Here is a 14,085-nt window from a genome sequence, read left to right on the forward strand (position 1 = left end):
CCAACCTTTAAATGTGTCTACTTTTTAGCATTCATGAACATATTTTTGAAAAAAGACGCAAAGATAAACTAAACCTGACTATCACTAGTACTGCATCATTAATCCTTTATGACAGATTATTTACTCATTATTATAATACATCCCGAATGTGGTGAACGAGTCGAACTAATCACATTAAAATAAACATGAGAGTGTCAATGAATGAAGGATTCTTGTAACATGTGTACGGGCAGGACATACACTCGAATCGACACAATTTCCTTATTTCGTTCATATCAGACTCTATTCATTTTCAATGCACAAAGACTACCGAAAAATTGAGTATTGGCGACATTCAAAAATTAATGGAGGACCCGGGCATCGATCCCGGTACCTCTCGCATGCTAAGCGAGCGCTCTACCATGTGAGCTAGTCCCCCTCTTGGGTAATATGTCATTAAATAACGCCTTTATGCGTACAGATGTCATTCAGTCACTTTATCGGTTCTAACTACAGTTCAAAGTAGTCTCGAGAGCTACGTACATTTGTACATAATGAAGATTTATTTATATTTAGCACAATTACGTGATATGCCTACAACTGCTTTGGCGGTCGGTCGTTAAAACAAAATGAATAAGGTTGAAACGTGGTACATGCATAACAAGCCGCTAATGTGCATTCGCTAAAATTCCTTGAACAATGGTAATATTTGAGAGTGAAATGGGACCAAAAAATATCCCGTGAGGCGGAGTCGAACCACCGACCTAGAGATGTCAGATTTTCTTATTCCACTACAGTCTCCCGCTCTACCAACTGAGCTATCACGGGGTCTGTATACAAATGGTTAAATTGATGATTTATACGTATTTGGATGTATTGTACATTTAGTAATAAAAACAAAAAAGCGCCATCAATTGAATCTAAAACGTATATTAGGGGAAGGAGGGGCGATAATTCATTAAGATATTCCAATTAGCAAGAGTAGCAGAGAAAACAAGTAAGTAGAATGACGGATCGGTTGCGCTTAACATATATCGCCTGCAGCAATCAATACTATGAATTTTGCGGATGCGTTCAATATATTAACAAGATAGCAGTGAGCGTTAAGTACCTAAAAATGATGGACGTTAATAAGTCCTCGGTAGTATAGTGGTTAGTATCCCCGCCTGTCACGCGGGAGACCGGGGTTCGATTCCCCGCCGGGGAGGACATTATTTTTTACTTGGCTTAATTTGGATTTTCATTCTTTAATTGTCAATTTGACCGCTATATATAGTAACAGTGGATAATACCTGTGTAAGGGTTTGAAACCAATCCAACTGTCATATTGTTTATGCCGTAGCATCTCCAGTTCATGTCATCAGAAGACCAGTTAAGTTTTGAACACGTTCCCAACCTTTAAATGTGTCTACTTTTTAGCATTCATGAACATATTTTTGAAAAAAGACGCAAAGATAAACTAAACCTGACTATCACTAGTACTGCATCATTAATCCTTTATGACAGATTATTTACTCATTATTATAATACATCCCGAATGTGGTGAACGAGTCGAACTAATCACATTAAAATAAACATGAGAGTGTCAATGAATGAAGGATTCTTGTAACATGTGTACGGGCAGGACATACACTCGAATCGACACAATTTCCTTATTTCGTTCATATCAGACTCTATTCATTTTCAATGCACAAAGACTACCGAAAAATTGAGTATTGGCGACATTCAAAAATTAATGGAGGACCCGGGCATCGATCCCGGTACCTCTCGCATGCTAAGCGAGCGCTCTACCATGTGAGCTAGTCCCCCTCTTGGGTAATATGTCATTAAATAACGCCTTTATGCGTACAGATGTCATTCAGTCACTTTATCGGTTCTAACTACAGTTCAAAGTAGTCTCGAGAGCTACGTACATTTGTACATAATGAAGATTTATTTATATTTAGCACAATTACGTGATATGCCTACAACTGCTTTGGCGGTCGGTCGTTAAAACAAAATGAATAAGGTTGAAACGTGGTACATGCATAACAAGCCGCTAATGTGCATTCGCTAAAATTCCTTGAACAATGGTAATATTTGAGAGTGAAATGGGACCAAAAAATATCCCGTGAGGCGGAGTCGAACCACCGACCTAGAGATGTCAGATTTTCTTATTCCACTACAGTCTCCCGCTCTACCAACTGAGCTATCACGGGGTCTGTATACAAATGGTTAAATTGATGATTTATACGTATTTGGATGTATTGTACATTTAGTAATAAAAACAAAAAAGCGCCATCAATTGAATCTAAAACGTATATTAGGGGAAGGAGGGGCGATAATTCATTAAGATATTCCAATTAGCAAGAGTAGCAGAGAAAACAAGTAAGTAGAATGACGGATCGGTTGCGCTTAACATATATCGCCTACAGCAATCAATACTATGAATTTTGCGGATGCGTTCAATATATTAACAAGATAGCAGTGAGCGTTAAGTACCTAAAAATGATGGACGTTAATAAGTCCTCGGTAGTATAGTGGTTAGTATCCCCGCCTGTCACGCGGGAGACCGGGGTTCGATTCCCCGCCGGGGAGGACATTATTTTTTACTTGGCTTAATTTGGATTTTCATTCTTTAATTGTCAATTTGACCGCTATATATAGTAACAGTGGATAATACCTGTGTAAGGGTTTGAAACCAATCCAACTGTCATATTGTTTATGCCGTAGCATCTCCAGTTCATGTCATCAGAAGACCAGTTAAGTTTTGAACACGTTCCCAACCTTTAAATGTGTCTACTTTTTAGCATTCATGAACATATTTTTGAAAAAAGACGCAAAGATAAACTAAACCTGACTATCACTAGTACTGCATCATTAATCCTTTATGACAGATTATTTACTCATTATTATAATACATCCCGAATGTGGTGAACGAGTCGAACTAATCACATTAAAATAAACACGAGAGTGTCAATGAATGAAGGATTCTTGTAACATGTGTACGGGCAGGACATACACTCGAATCGACACAATTTCCTTATTTCGTTCATATCAGACTCTATTCATTTTCAATGCACAAAGACTACCGAAAAATTGAGTATTGGCGACATTCAAAAATTAATGGAGGACCCGGGCATCGATCCCGGTACCTCTCGCATGCTAAGCGAGCGCTCTACCATGTGAGCTAGTCCCCCTCTTGGGTAATATGTCATTAAATAACGCCTTTATGCGTACAGATGTCATTCAGTCACTTTATCGGTTCTAACTACAGTTCAAAGTAGTCTCGAGAGCTACGTACATTTGTACATAATGAAGATTTATTTATATTTAGCACAATTACGTGATATGCCTACAACTGCTTTGGCGGTCGGTCGTTAAAACAAAATGAATAAGGTTGAAACGTGGTACATGCATAACAAGCCGCTAATGTGCATTCGCTAAAATTCCTTGAACAATGGTAATATTTGAGAGTGAAATGGGACCAAAAAATATCCCGTGAGGCGGAGTCGAACCACCGACCTAGAGATGTCAGATTTTCTTATTCCACTACAGTCTCCCGCTCTACCAACTGAGCTATCACGGGGTCTGTATACAAATGGTTAAATTGATGATTTATACGTATTTGGATGTATTGTACATTTAGTAATAAAAACAAAAAAGCGCCATCAATTGAATCTAAAACGTATATTAGGGGAAGGAGGGGCGATAATTCATTAAGATATTTCAATTAGCAAGAGTAGCAGAGAAAACAAGTAAGTAGAATGACGGATCGGTTGCGCTTAACATATATCGCCTGCAGCAATCAATACTATGAATTTTGCGGATGCGTTCAATATATTAACAAGATAGCAGTGAGCGTTAAGTACCTAAAAATGATGGACGTTAATAAGTCCTCGGTAGTATAGTGGTTAGTATCCCCGCCTGTCACGCGGGAGACCGGGGTTCGATTCCCCGCCGGGGAGGACATTATTTTTTACTTGGCTTAATTTGGATTTTCATTCTTTAATTGTCAATTTGACCGCTATATATAGTAACAGTGGATAATACCTGTGTAAGGGTTTGAAACCAATCCAACTGTCATATTGTTTATGCCGTAGCATCTCCAGTTCATGTCATCAGAAGACCAGTTAAGTTTTGAACACGTTCCCAACCTTTAAATGTGTCTACTTTTTAGCATTCATGAACATATTTTTGAAAAAAGACGCAAAGATAAACTAAACCTGACTATCACTAGTACTGCATCATTAATCCTTTATGACAGATTATTTACTCATTATTATAATACATCCCGAATGTGGTGAACGAGTCGAACTAATCACATTAAAATAAACACGAGAGTGTCAATGAATGAAGGATTCTTGTAACATGTGTACGGGCAGGACATACACTCGAATCGACACAATTTCCTTATTTCGTTCATATCAGACTCTATTCATTTTCAATGCACAAAGACTACCGAAAAATTGAGTATTGGCGACATTCAAAAATTAATGGAGGACCCGGGCATCGATCCCGGTACCTCTCGCATGCTAAGCGAGCGCTCTACCATGTGAGCTAGTCCCCCTCTTGGGTAATATGTCATTAAATAACGCCTTTATGCGTACAGATGTCATTCAGTCACTTTATCGGTTCTAACTACAGTTCAAAGTAGTCTCGAGAGCTACGTACATTTGTACATAATGAAGATTTATTTATATTTAGCACAATTACGTGATATGCCTACAACTGCTTTGGCGGTCGGTCGTTAAAACAAAATGAATAAGGTTGAAACGTGGTACATGCATAACAAGCCGCTAATGTGCATTCGCTAAAATTCCTTGAACAATGGTAATATTTGAGAGTGAAATGGGACCAAAAAATATCCCGTGAGGCGGAGTCGAACCACCGACCTAGAGATGTCAGATTTTCTTATTCCACTACAGTCTCCCGCTCTACCAACTGAGCTATCACGGGGTCTGTATACAAATGGTTAAATTGATGATTTATACGTATTTGGATGTATTGTACATTTAGTAATAAAAACAAAAAAGCGCCATCAATTGAATCTAAAACGTATATTAGGGGAAGGAGGGGCGATAATTCATTAAGATATTTCAATTAGCAAGAGTAGCAGAGAAAACAAGTAAGTAGAATGACGGATCGGTTGCGCTTAACATATATCGCCTGCAGCAATCAATACTATGAATTTTGCGGATGCGTTCAATATATTAACAAGATAGCAGTGAGCGTTAAGTACCTAAAAATGATGGACGTTAATAAGTCCTCGGTAGTATAGTGGTTAGTATCCCCGCCTGTCACGCGGGAGACCGGGGTTCGATTCCCCGCCGGGGAGGACATTATTTTTTACTTGGCTTAATTTGGATTTTCATTCTTTAATTGTCAATTTGACCGCTATATATAGTAACAGTGGATAATACCTGTGTAAGGGTTTGAAACCAATCCAACTGTCATATTGTTTATGCCGTAGCATCTCCAGTTCATGTCATCAGAAGACCAGTTAAGTTTTGAACACGTTCCCAACCTTTAAATGTGTCTACTTTTTAGCATTCATGAACATATTTTTGAAAAAAGACGCAAAGATAAACTAAACCTGACTATCACTAGTACTGCATCATTAATCCTTTATGACAGATTATTTACTCATTATTATAATACATCCCGAATGTGGTGAACGAGTCGAACTAATCACATTAAAATAAACACGAGAGTGTCAATGAATGAAGGATTCTTGTAACATGTGTACGGGCAGGACATACACTCGAATCGACACAATTTCCTTATTTCGTTCATATCAGACTCTATTCATTTTCAATGCACAAAGACTACCGAAAAATTGAGTATTGGCGACATTCAAAAATTAATGGAGGACCCGGGCATCGATCCCGGTACCTCTCGCATGCTAAGCGAGCGCTCTACCATGTGAGCTAGTCCCCCTCTTGGGTAATATGTCATTAAATAACGCCTTTATGCGTACAGATGTCATTCAGTCACTTTATCGGTTCTAACTACAGTTCAAAGTAGTCTCGAGAGCTACGTACATTTGTACATAATGAAGATTTATTTATATTTAGCACAATTACGTGATATGCCTACAACTGCTTTGGCGGTCGGTCGTTAAAACAAAATGAATAAGGTTGAAACGTGGTACATGCATAACAAGCCGCTAATGTGCATTCGCTAAAATTCCTTGAACAATGGTAATATTTGAGAGTGAAATGGGACCAAAAAATATCCCGTGAGGCGGAGTCGAACCACCGACCTAGAGATGTCAGATTTTCTTATTCCACTACAGTCTCCCGCTCTACCAACTGAGCTATCACGGGGTCTGTATACAAATGGTTAAATTGATGATTTATACGTATTTGGATGTATTGTACATTTAGTAATAAAAACAAAAAAGCGCCATCAATTGAATCTAAAACGTATATTAGGGGAAGGAGGGGCGATAATTCATTAAGATATTTCAATTAGCAAGAGTAGCAGAGAAAACAAGTAAGTAGAATGACGGATCGGTTGCGCTTAACATATATCGCCTGCAGCAATCAATACTATGAATTTTGCGGATGCGTTCAATATATTAACAAGATAGCAGTGAGCGTTAAGTACCTAAAAATGATGGACGTTAATAAGTCCTCGGTAGTATAGTGGTTAGTATCCCCGCCTGTCACGCGGGAGACCGGGGTTCGATTCCCCGCCGGGGAGGACATTATTTTTTACTTGGCTTAATTTGGATTTTCATTCTTTAATTGTCAATTTGACCGCTATATATAGTAACAGTGGATAATACCTGTGTAAGGGTTTGAAACCAATCCAACTGTCATATTGTTTATGCCGTAGCATCTCCAGTTCATGTCATCAGAAGACCAGTTAAGTTTTGAACACGTTCCCAACCTTTAAATGTGTCTACTTTTTAGCATTCATGAACATATTTTTGAAAAAAGACGCAAAGATAAACTAAACCTGACTATCACTAGTACTGCATCATTAATCCTTTATGACAGATTATTTACTCATTATTATAATACATCCCGAATGTGGTGAACGAGTCGAACTAATCACATTAAAATAAACACGAGAGTGTCAATGAATGAAGGATTCTTGTAACATGTGTACGGGCAGGACATACACTCGAATCGACACAATTTCCTTATTTCGTTCATATCAGACTCTATTCATTTTCAATGCACAAAGACTACCGAAAAATTGAGTATTGGCGACATTCAAAAATTAATGGAGGACCCGGGCATCGATCCCGGTACCTCTCGCATGCTAAGCGAGCGCTCTACCATGTGAGCTAGTCCCCCTCTTGGGTAATATGTCATTAAATAACGCCTTTATGCGTACAGATGTCATTCAGTCACTTTATCGGTTCTAACTACAGTTCAAAGTAGTCTCGAGAGCTACGTACATTTGTACATAATGAAGATTTATTTATATTTAGCACAATTACGTGATATGCCTACAACTGCTTTGGCGGTCGGTCGTTAAAACAAAATGAATAAGGTTGAAACGTGGTACATGCATAACAAGCCGCTAATGTGCATTCGCTAAAATTCCTTGAACAATGGTAATATTTGAGAGTGAAATGGGACCAAAAAATATCCCGTGAGGCGGAGTCGAACCACCGACCTAGAGATGTCAGATTTTCTTATTCCACTACAGTCTCCCGCTCTACCAACTGAGCTATCACGGGGTCTGTATACAAATGGTTAAATTGATGATTTATACGTATTTGGATGTATTGTACATTTAGTAATAAAAACAAAAAAGCGCCATCAATTGAATCTAAAACGTATATTAGGGGAAGGAGGGGCGATAATTCATTAAGATATTTCAATTAGCAAGAGTAGCAGAGAAAACAAGTAAGTAGAATGACGGATCGGTTGCGCTTAACATATATCGCCTACAGCAATCAATACTATGAATTTTGCGGATGCGTTCAATATATTAACAAGATAGCAGTGAGCGTTAAGTACCTAAAAATGATGGACGTTAATAAGTCCTCGGTAGTATAGTGGTTAGTATCCCCGCCTGTCACGCGGGAGACCGGGGTTCGATTCCCCGCCGGGGAGGACATTATTTTTTACTTAGCTTAATTTGGATTTTCATTCTTTAATTGTCAATTTGACCGCTATATATAGTAACAGTGGATAATACCTGTGTAAGGGTTTGAAACCAATCCAACTGTCATATTGTTTATGCCGTAGCATCTCCAGTTCATGTCATCAGAAGACCAGTTAAGTTTTGAACACGTTCCCAACCTTTAAATGTGTCTACTTTTTAGCATTCATGAACATATTTTTGAAAAAAGACGCAAAGATAAACTAAACCTGACTATCACTAGTACTGCATCATTAATCCTTTATGACAGATTATTTACTCATTATTATAATACATCCCGAATGTGGTGAACGAGTCGAACTAATCACATTAAAATAAACATGAAAGTGTCAATGAATGAAGGATTCTTGTAACATGTGTAAGGGCAGGACATACACTCGAATCGACACAATTTCCTTATTTCGTTCATATCAGACTCTATTCATTTTCAATGCACAAAGACTACCGAAAAATTGAGTATTGGCGACATTCAAAAATTAATGGAGGACCCGGGCATCGATCCCGGTACCTCTCGCATGCTAAGCGAGCGCTCTACCATGTGAGCTAGTCCCCCTCTTGGGTAATATGTCATTAAATAACGCCTTTATGCGTACAGATGTCATTCAGTCACTTTATCGGTTCTAACTACAGTTCAAAGTAGTCTCGAGAGCTACGTACATTTGTACATAATGAAGATTTATTTATATTTAGCACAATTACGTGATATGCCTACAACTGCTTTGGCGGTCGGTCGTTAAAACAAAATGAATAAGGTTGAAACGTGGTACATGCATAACAAGCCGCTAATGTGCATTCGCTAAAATTCCTTGAACAATGGTAATATTTGAGAGTGAAATGGGACCAAAAAATATCCCGTGAGGCGGAGTCGAACCACCGACCTAGAGATGTCAGATTTTCTTATTCCACTACAGTCTCCCGCTCTACCAACTGAGCTATCACGGGGTCTGTATACAAATGGTTAAATTGATGATTTATACGTATTTGGATGTATTGTACATTTAGTAATAAAAACAAAAAAGCGCCATCAATTGAATCTAAAACGTATATTAGGGGAAGGAGGGGCGATAATTCATTAAGATATTTCAATTAGCAAGAGTAGCAGAGAAAACAAGTAAGTAGAATGACGGATCGGTTGCGCTTAACATATATCGCCTACAGCAATCAATACTATGAATTTTGCGGATGCGTTCAATATATTAACAAGATAGCAGTGAGCGTTAAGTACCTAAAAATGATGGACGTTAATAAGTCCTCGGAAGTATAGTGGTTAGTATCCCCGCCTGTCACGCGGGAGACCGGGGTTCGATTCCCCGCCGGGGAGGACATTATTTTTTACTTGGCTTAATTTGGATTTTCATTCTTTAATTGTCAATTTGACCGCTATATATAGTAACAGTGGATAATACCTGTGTAAGGGTTTGAAACCAATCCAACTGTCATATTGTTTATGCCGTAGCATCTCCAGTTCATGTCATCAGAAGACCAGTTAAGTTTTGAACACGTTCCCAACCTTTAAATGTGTCTACTTTTTAGCATTCATGAACATATTTTTGAAAAAAGACGCAAAGATAAACTAAACCTGACTATCACTAGTACTGCATCATTAATCCTTTATGACAGATTATTTACTCATTATTATAATACATCCCGAATGTGGTGAACGAGTCGAACTAATCACATTAAAATAAACACGAGAGTGTCAATGAATGAAGGATTCTTGTAACATGTGTACGGGCAGGACATACACTCGAATCGACACAATTTCCTTATTTCGTTCATATCAGACTCTATTCATTTTCAATGCACAAAGACTACCGAAAAATTGAGTATTGGCGACATTCAAAAATTAATGGAGGACCCGGGCATCGATCCCGGTACCTCTCGCATGCTAAGCGAGCGCTCTACCATGTGAGCTAGTCCCCCTCTTGGGTAATATGTCATTAAATAACGCCTTTATGCGTACAGATGTCATTCAGTCACTTTATCGGTTCTAACTACAGTTCAAAGTAGTCTCGAGAGCTACGTACATTTGTACATAATGAAGATTTATTTATATTTAGCACAATTACGTGATATGCCTACAACTGCTTTGGCGGTCGGTCGTTAAAACAAAATGAATAAGGTTGAAACGTGGTACATGCATAACAAGCCGCTAATGTGCATTCGCTAAAATTCCTTGAACAATGGTAATATTTGAGAGTGAAATGGGACCAAAAAATATCCCGTGAGGCGGAGTCGAACCACCGACCTAGAGATGTCAGATTTTCTTATTCCACTACAGTCTCCCGCTCTACCAACTGAGCTATCACGGGGTCTGTATACAAATGGTTAAATTGATGATTTATACGTATTTGGATGTATTGTACATTTAGTAATAAAAACAAAAAAGCGCCATCAATTGAATCTAAAACGTATATTAGGGGAAGGAGGGGCGATAATTCATTAAGATATTTCAATTAGCAAGAGTAGCAGAGAAAACAAGTAAGTAGAATGACGGATCGGTTGCGCTTAACATATATCGCCTACAGCAATCAATACTATGAATTTTGCGGATGCGTTCAATATATTAACAAGATAGCAGTGAGCGTTAAGTACCTAAAAATGATGGACGTTAATAAGTCCTCGGTAGTATAGTGGTTAGTATCCCCGCCTGTCACGCGGGAGACCGGGGTTCGATTCCCCGCCGGGGAGGACATTATTTTTTACTTAGCTTAATTTGGATTTTCATTCTTTAATTGTCAATTTGACCGCTATATATAGTAACAGTGGATAATACCTGTGTAAGGGTTTGAAACCAATCCAACTGTCATATTGTTTATGCCGTAGCATCTCCAGTTCATGTCATCAGAAGACCAGTTAAGTTTTGAACACGTTCCCAACCTTTAAATGTGTCTACTTTTTAGCATTCATGAACATATTTTTGAAAAAAGACGCAAAGATAAACTAAACCTGACTATCACTAGTACTGCATCATTAATCCTTTATGACAGATTATTTACTCATTATTATAATACATCCCGAATGTGGTGAACGAGTCGAACTAATCACATTAAAATAAACATGAAAGTGTCAATGAATGAAGGATTCTTGTAACATGTGTAAGGGCAGGACATACACTCGAATCGACACAATTTCCTTATTTCGTTCATATCAGACTCTATTCATTTTCAATGCACAAAGACTACCGAAAAATTGAGTATTGGCGACATTCAAAAATTAATGGAGGACCCGGGCATCGATCCCGGTACCTCTCGCATGCTAAGCGAGCGCTCTACCATGTGAGCTAGTCCCCCTCTTGGGTAATATGTCATTAAATAACGCCTTTATGCGTACAGATGTCATTCAGTCACTTTATCGGTTCTAACTACAGTTCAAAGTAGTCTCGAGAGCTACGTACATTTGTACATAATGAAGATTTATTTATATTTAGCACAATTACGTGATATGCCTACAACTGCTTTGGCGGTCGGTCGTTAAAACAAAATGAATAAGGTTGAAACGTGGTACATGCATAACAAGCCGCTAATGTGCATTCGCTAAAATTCCTTGAACAATGGTAATATTTGAGAGTGAAATGGGACCAAAAAATATCCCGTGAGGCGGAGTCGAACCACCGACCTAGAGATGTCAGATTTTCTTATTCCACTACAGTCTCCCGCTCTACCAACTGAGCTATCACGGGGTCTGTATACAAATGGTTAAATTGATGATTTATACGTATTTGGATGTATTGTACATTTAGTAATAAAAACAAAAAAGCGCCATCAATTGAATCTAAAACGTATATTAGGGGAAGGAGGGGCGATAATTCATTAAGATATTTCAATTAGCAAGAGTAGCAGAGAAAACAAGTAAGTAGAATGACGGATCGGTTGCGCTTAACATATATCGCCTACAGCAATCAATACTATGAATTTTGCGGATGCGTTCAATATATTAACAAGATAGCAGTGAGCGTTAAGTACCTAAAAATGATGGACGTTAATAAGTCCTCGGTAGTATAGTGGTTAGTATCCCCGCCTGTCACGCGGGAGACCGGGGTTCGATTCCCCGCCGGGGAGGACATTATTTTTTACTTGGCTTAATTTGGATTTTCATTCTTTAATTGTCAATTTGACCGCTATAGTAACAGTGGATAATACCTGTGTAAGGGTTTGAAACCAATCCAACTGTCATATTGTTTATGCCGTAGCATCTCCAGTTCATGTCATCAGAAGACCAGTTAAGTTTTGAACACGTTCCCAACCTTTAAATGTGTCTACTTTTTAGCATTCATGAACATATTTTTGAAAAAAGACGCAAAGATAAACTAAACCTGACTATCACTAGTACTGCATCATTAATCCTTTATGACAGATTATTTACTCATTATTATAATACATCCCGAATGTGGTGAACGAGTCGAACTAATCACATTAAAATAAACATGAGAGTGTCAATGAATGAAGGATTCTTGTAACATGTGTAAGGGCAGGACATACACTCGAATCGACACAATTTCCTTATTTCGTTCATTTTCAATGCACAAAGACTACCGAAAAATTGAGTATTGGCGACATTCAAAAATTAATGGAGGACCCGGGCATCGATCCCGGTACCTCTCGCATGCTAAGCGAGCGCTCTTTTTTTTTTTTTTTATCTTTATATTTATTAAACCTCAATTCTATTATTTACAACAAATTTTACATATTATCACAGAAAACATAGAGTCCCTATACTACCATTCTACAGCATTCTTTCTTTTTACAACCAATAACAATCACACAAATCCTAAACTTACTTCATTATATCAATAACAGCGTATATGTATATAGATACCTTGTATTAAACAATTATTTTTAACTGTCTATTCAAATATTCAACAATGTTCATTTGTAGCGTTTGCGGATGGATTCCATTCCTGAAAACACATTCAACGAAGTCAAAGTTTTTTTTCTAAATAAACACAAAAAAAAAATTAGCTTGCAACTAAGTACTTATATACCGCAAAATAATATAACTAAATTGAATCACTCACAGAATTATACATACTTTCATGCAAACCTATCACACAAAAGACTTATAAATAACTTCATTATAATGTCGACAATTTATTACATTTCACATAGTTTATCATCAATTGAATAGCTTCCTTCGCTTTGTCCGAATAAAAATCCGTCTCTGTTATGTCATCATACTGCTTAAAAAGTAATCGCAAATAATGTTCATATCTTGCATCCCGGTTATCAACCGCTTCAACAGATTTTCTATTTACATTACATGTAACTATAAGGTTCTTATTAATGATCTTTCCGATCAAAACATCACCACTTGTAAGACTTCTTTTACAAACAATTTTCCCGAATTCTTCATGTTTCGATTCTATAATATCTTTATTACAAACATCACTATTTTGTTCTTTTATTTCAATTTCTTTACTATGTTTACGTTTCACTATTTGTTTACGTTTTTCTTTACACTCTTTTGTCTCTCCTACAGGTAAATTCCTTTCGCTATTAATAACCTGTTTTACGGGTATATCAACATCATTAAATGTACATCGTTCTATATTTTTATCCACGTGTTGAATTGGAATACTATGTGTGAATGAAGAGGCTCCCATAAGGGGAATGTCTGTAATCATTGTACTTTCCTCGCATTTATCCACGGTACAAGCTTCAATGTTAATATTATCAATTACAATACTTTCATTATCATCAACGTTCAACACGTCTGTGTTACTTTGAATGAAATTAAATTCTTTCAAACGTTTATTATCTCTCTTTCTTGCCGATTCTGATTTACGTTTTACCTGCTTATTTGTATCAGTATTAGAGAACATAACCGAAATTCTTGTTTTGTCATTATCACCATGGAAACTATATGTTATTATTCCATACTCCTCACATGCACATTCTAGCGCCTTTATAAGAAACTTGGGTAATCTATCCATAACGCACAGTCAATGTTTTCATATATGAAACAAAATAAACCAACGGAGCCTCTGATCAGGTTCGATAC

At 37.5% G+C, this 14,085-nt stretch overlaps 26 non-coding genes across 26 annotated transcripts; 8 read left to right on the forward strand and 18 right to left on the reverse strand.

Moving 5' to 3' along the window:
- Positions 1-345: 345 nt before the first annotated feature.
- On the reverse strand, positions 346-418 carry Trnaa-agc (transfer RNA alanine (anticodon AGC)). The gene has a single exon. It is a non-coding gene; the product is annotated as a tRNA-Ala (tRNA).
- A 297-nt stretch (positions 419-715) lies between these two features.
- Positions 716-807, reverse strand: Trnay-gua (transfer RNA tyrosine (anticodon GUA)). Its single transcript is given in 2 exon segments — positions 716-751; positions 771-807. It is a non-coding gene; the product is annotated as a tRNA-Tyr (tRNA).
- Positions 808-1,114: 307 nt separating this feature from the next.
- Positions 1,115-1,186, forward strand: Trnad-guc (transfer RNA aspartic acid (anticodon GUC)). The gene has a single exon. It is a non-coding gene; the product is annotated as a tRNA-Asp (tRNA).
- Positions 1,187-1,715: 529 nt separating this feature from the next.
- On the reverse strand, positions 1,716-1,788 carry Trnaa-agc (transfer RNA alanine (anticodon AGC)). The gene has a single exon. It is a non-coding gene; the product is annotated as a tRNA-Ala (tRNA).
- Positions 1,789-2,085: 297 nt separating this feature from the next.
- Trnay-gua (transfer RNA tyrosine (anticodon GUA)) lies at positions 2,086-2,177 on the reverse strand. Its single transcript is given in 2 exon segments — positions 2,086-2,121; positions 2,141-2,177. It is a non-coding gene; the product is annotated as a tRNA-Tyr (tRNA).
- A 307-nt stretch (positions 2,178-2,484) lies between these two features.
- Trnad-guc (transfer RNA aspartic acid (anticodon GUC)) lies at positions 2,485-2,556 on the forward strand. Its single transcript has one exon. It is a non-coding gene; the product is annotated as a tRNA-Asp (tRNA).
- A 529-nt stretch (positions 2,557-3,085) lies between these two features.
- Trnaa-agc (transfer RNA alanine (anticodon AGC)) lies at positions 3,086-3,158 on the reverse strand. The gene has a single exon. It is a non-coding gene; the product is annotated as a tRNA-Ala (tRNA).
- Positions 3,159-3,455: 297 nt separating this feature from the next.
- On the reverse strand, positions 3,456-3,547 carry Trnay-gua (transfer RNA tyrosine (anticodon GUA)). The gene is given in 2 exon segments: positions 3,456-3,491; positions 3,511-3,547. It is a non-coding gene; the product is annotated as a tRNA-Tyr (tRNA).
- A 307-nt stretch (positions 3,548-3,854) lies between these two features.
- Positions 3,855-3,926, forward strand: Trnad-guc (transfer RNA aspartic acid (anticodon GUC)). The gene has a single exon. It is a non-coding gene; the product is annotated as a tRNA-Asp (tRNA).
- Positions 3,927-4,455: 529 nt separating this feature from the next.
- On the reverse strand, positions 4,456-4,528 carry Trnaa-agc (transfer RNA alanine (anticodon AGC)). Its single transcript has one exon. It is a non-coding gene; the product is annotated as a tRNA-Ala (tRNA).
- A 297-nt stretch (positions 4,529-4,825) lies between these two features.
- Trnay-gua (transfer RNA tyrosine (anticodon GUA)) lies at positions 4,826-4,917 on the reverse strand. The gene is given in 2 exon segments: positions 4,826-4,861; positions 4,881-4,917. It is a non-coding gene; the product is annotated as a tRNA-Tyr (tRNA).
- A 307-nt stretch (positions 4,918-5,224) lies between these two features.
- Trnad-guc (transfer RNA aspartic acid (anticodon GUC)) lies at positions 5,225-5,296 on the forward strand. Its single transcript has one exon. It is a non-coding gene; the product is annotated as a tRNA-Asp (tRNA).
- Positions 5,297-5,825: 529 nt separating this feature from the next.
- On the reverse strand, positions 5,826-5,898 carry Trnaa-agc (transfer RNA alanine (anticodon AGC)). Its single transcript has one exon. It is a non-coding gene; the product is annotated as a tRNA-Ala (tRNA).
- A 297-nt stretch (positions 5,899-6,195) lies between these two features.
- On the reverse strand, positions 6,196-6,287 carry Trnay-gua (transfer RNA tyrosine (anticodon GUA)). The gene is given in 2 exon segments: positions 6,196-6,231; positions 6,251-6,287. It is a non-coding gene; the product is annotated as a tRNA-Tyr (tRNA).
- A 307-nt stretch (positions 6,288-6,594) lies between these two features.
- On the forward strand, positions 6,595-6,666 carry Trnad-guc (transfer RNA aspartic acid (anticodon GUC)). Its single transcript has one exon. It is a non-coding gene; the product is annotated as a tRNA-Asp (tRNA).
- Positions 6,667-7,195: 529 nt separating this feature from the next.
- On the reverse strand, positions 7,196-7,268 carry Trnaa-agc (transfer RNA alanine (anticodon AGC)). The gene has a single exon. It is a non-coding gene; the product is annotated as a tRNA-Ala (tRNA).
- Positions 7,269-7,565: 297 nt separating this feature from the next.
- Trnay-gua (transfer RNA tyrosine (anticodon GUA)) lies at positions 7,566-7,657 on the reverse strand. Its single transcript is given in 2 exon segments — positions 7,566-7,601; positions 7,621-7,657. It is a non-coding gene; the product is annotated as a tRNA-Tyr (tRNA).
- A 307-nt stretch (positions 7,658-7,964) lies between these two features.
- Positions 7,965-8,036, forward strand: Trnad-guc (transfer RNA aspartic acid (anticodon GUC)). Its single transcript has one exon. It is a non-coding gene; the product is annotated as a tRNA-Asp (tRNA).
- Positions 8,037-8,565: 529 nt separating this feature from the next.
- Trnaa-agc (transfer RNA alanine (anticodon AGC)) lies at positions 8,566-8,638 on the reverse strand. The gene has a single exon. It is a non-coding gene; the product is annotated as a tRNA-Ala (tRNA).
- A 297-nt stretch (positions 8,639-8,935) lies between these two features.
- Trnay-gua (transfer RNA tyrosine (anticodon GUA)) lies at positions 8,936-9,027 on the reverse strand. Its single transcript is given in 2 exon segments — positions 8,936-8,971; positions 8,991-9,027. It is a non-coding gene; the product is annotated as a tRNA-Tyr (tRNA).
- Positions 9,028-9,935: 908 nt separating this feature from the next.
- Trnaa-agc (transfer RNA alanine (anticodon AGC)) lies at positions 9,936-10,008 on the reverse strand. Its single transcript has one exon. It is a non-coding gene; the product is annotated as a tRNA-Ala (tRNA).
- A 297-nt stretch (positions 10,009-10,305) lies between these two features.
- Positions 10,306-10,397, reverse strand: Trnay-gua (transfer RNA tyrosine (anticodon GUA)). Its single transcript is given in 2 exon segments — positions 10,306-10,341; positions 10,361-10,397. It is a non-coding gene; the product is annotated as a tRNA-Tyr (tRNA).
- Positions 10,398-10,704: 307 nt separating this feature from the next.
- Trnad-guc (transfer RNA aspartic acid (anticodon GUC)) lies at positions 10,705-10,776 on the forward strand. Its single transcript has one exon. It is a non-coding gene; the product is annotated as a tRNA-Asp (tRNA).
- A 529-nt stretch (positions 10,777-11,305) lies between these two features.
- On the reverse strand, positions 11,306-11,378 carry Trnaa-agc (transfer RNA alanine (anticodon AGC)). Its single transcript has one exon. It is a non-coding gene; the product is annotated as a tRNA-Ala (tRNA).
- A 297-nt stretch (positions 11,379-11,675) lies between these two features.
- Trnay-gua (transfer RNA tyrosine (anticodon GUA)) lies at positions 11,676-11,767 on the reverse strand. The gene is given in 2 exon segments: positions 11,676-11,711; positions 11,731-11,767. It is a non-coding gene; the product is annotated as a tRNA-Tyr (tRNA).
- A 307-nt stretch (positions 11,768-12,074) lies between these two features.
- On the forward strand, positions 12,075-12,146 carry Trnad-guc (transfer RNA aspartic acid (anticodon GUC)). The gene has a single exon. It is a non-coding gene; the product is annotated as a tRNA-Asp (tRNA).
- The last annotated feature ends 1,939 nt before the right edge of the window (positions 12,147-14,085 follow it).

This window comes from Mytilus edulis, chromosome 11, assembly GCF_963676685.1.
Source record: "Mytilus edulis chromosome 11, xbMytEdul2.2, whole genome shotgun sequence".
Lineage (NCBI taxonomy): Eukaryota > Metazoa > Mollusca > Bivalvia > Mytilida > Mytilidae > Mytilus > Mytilus edulis.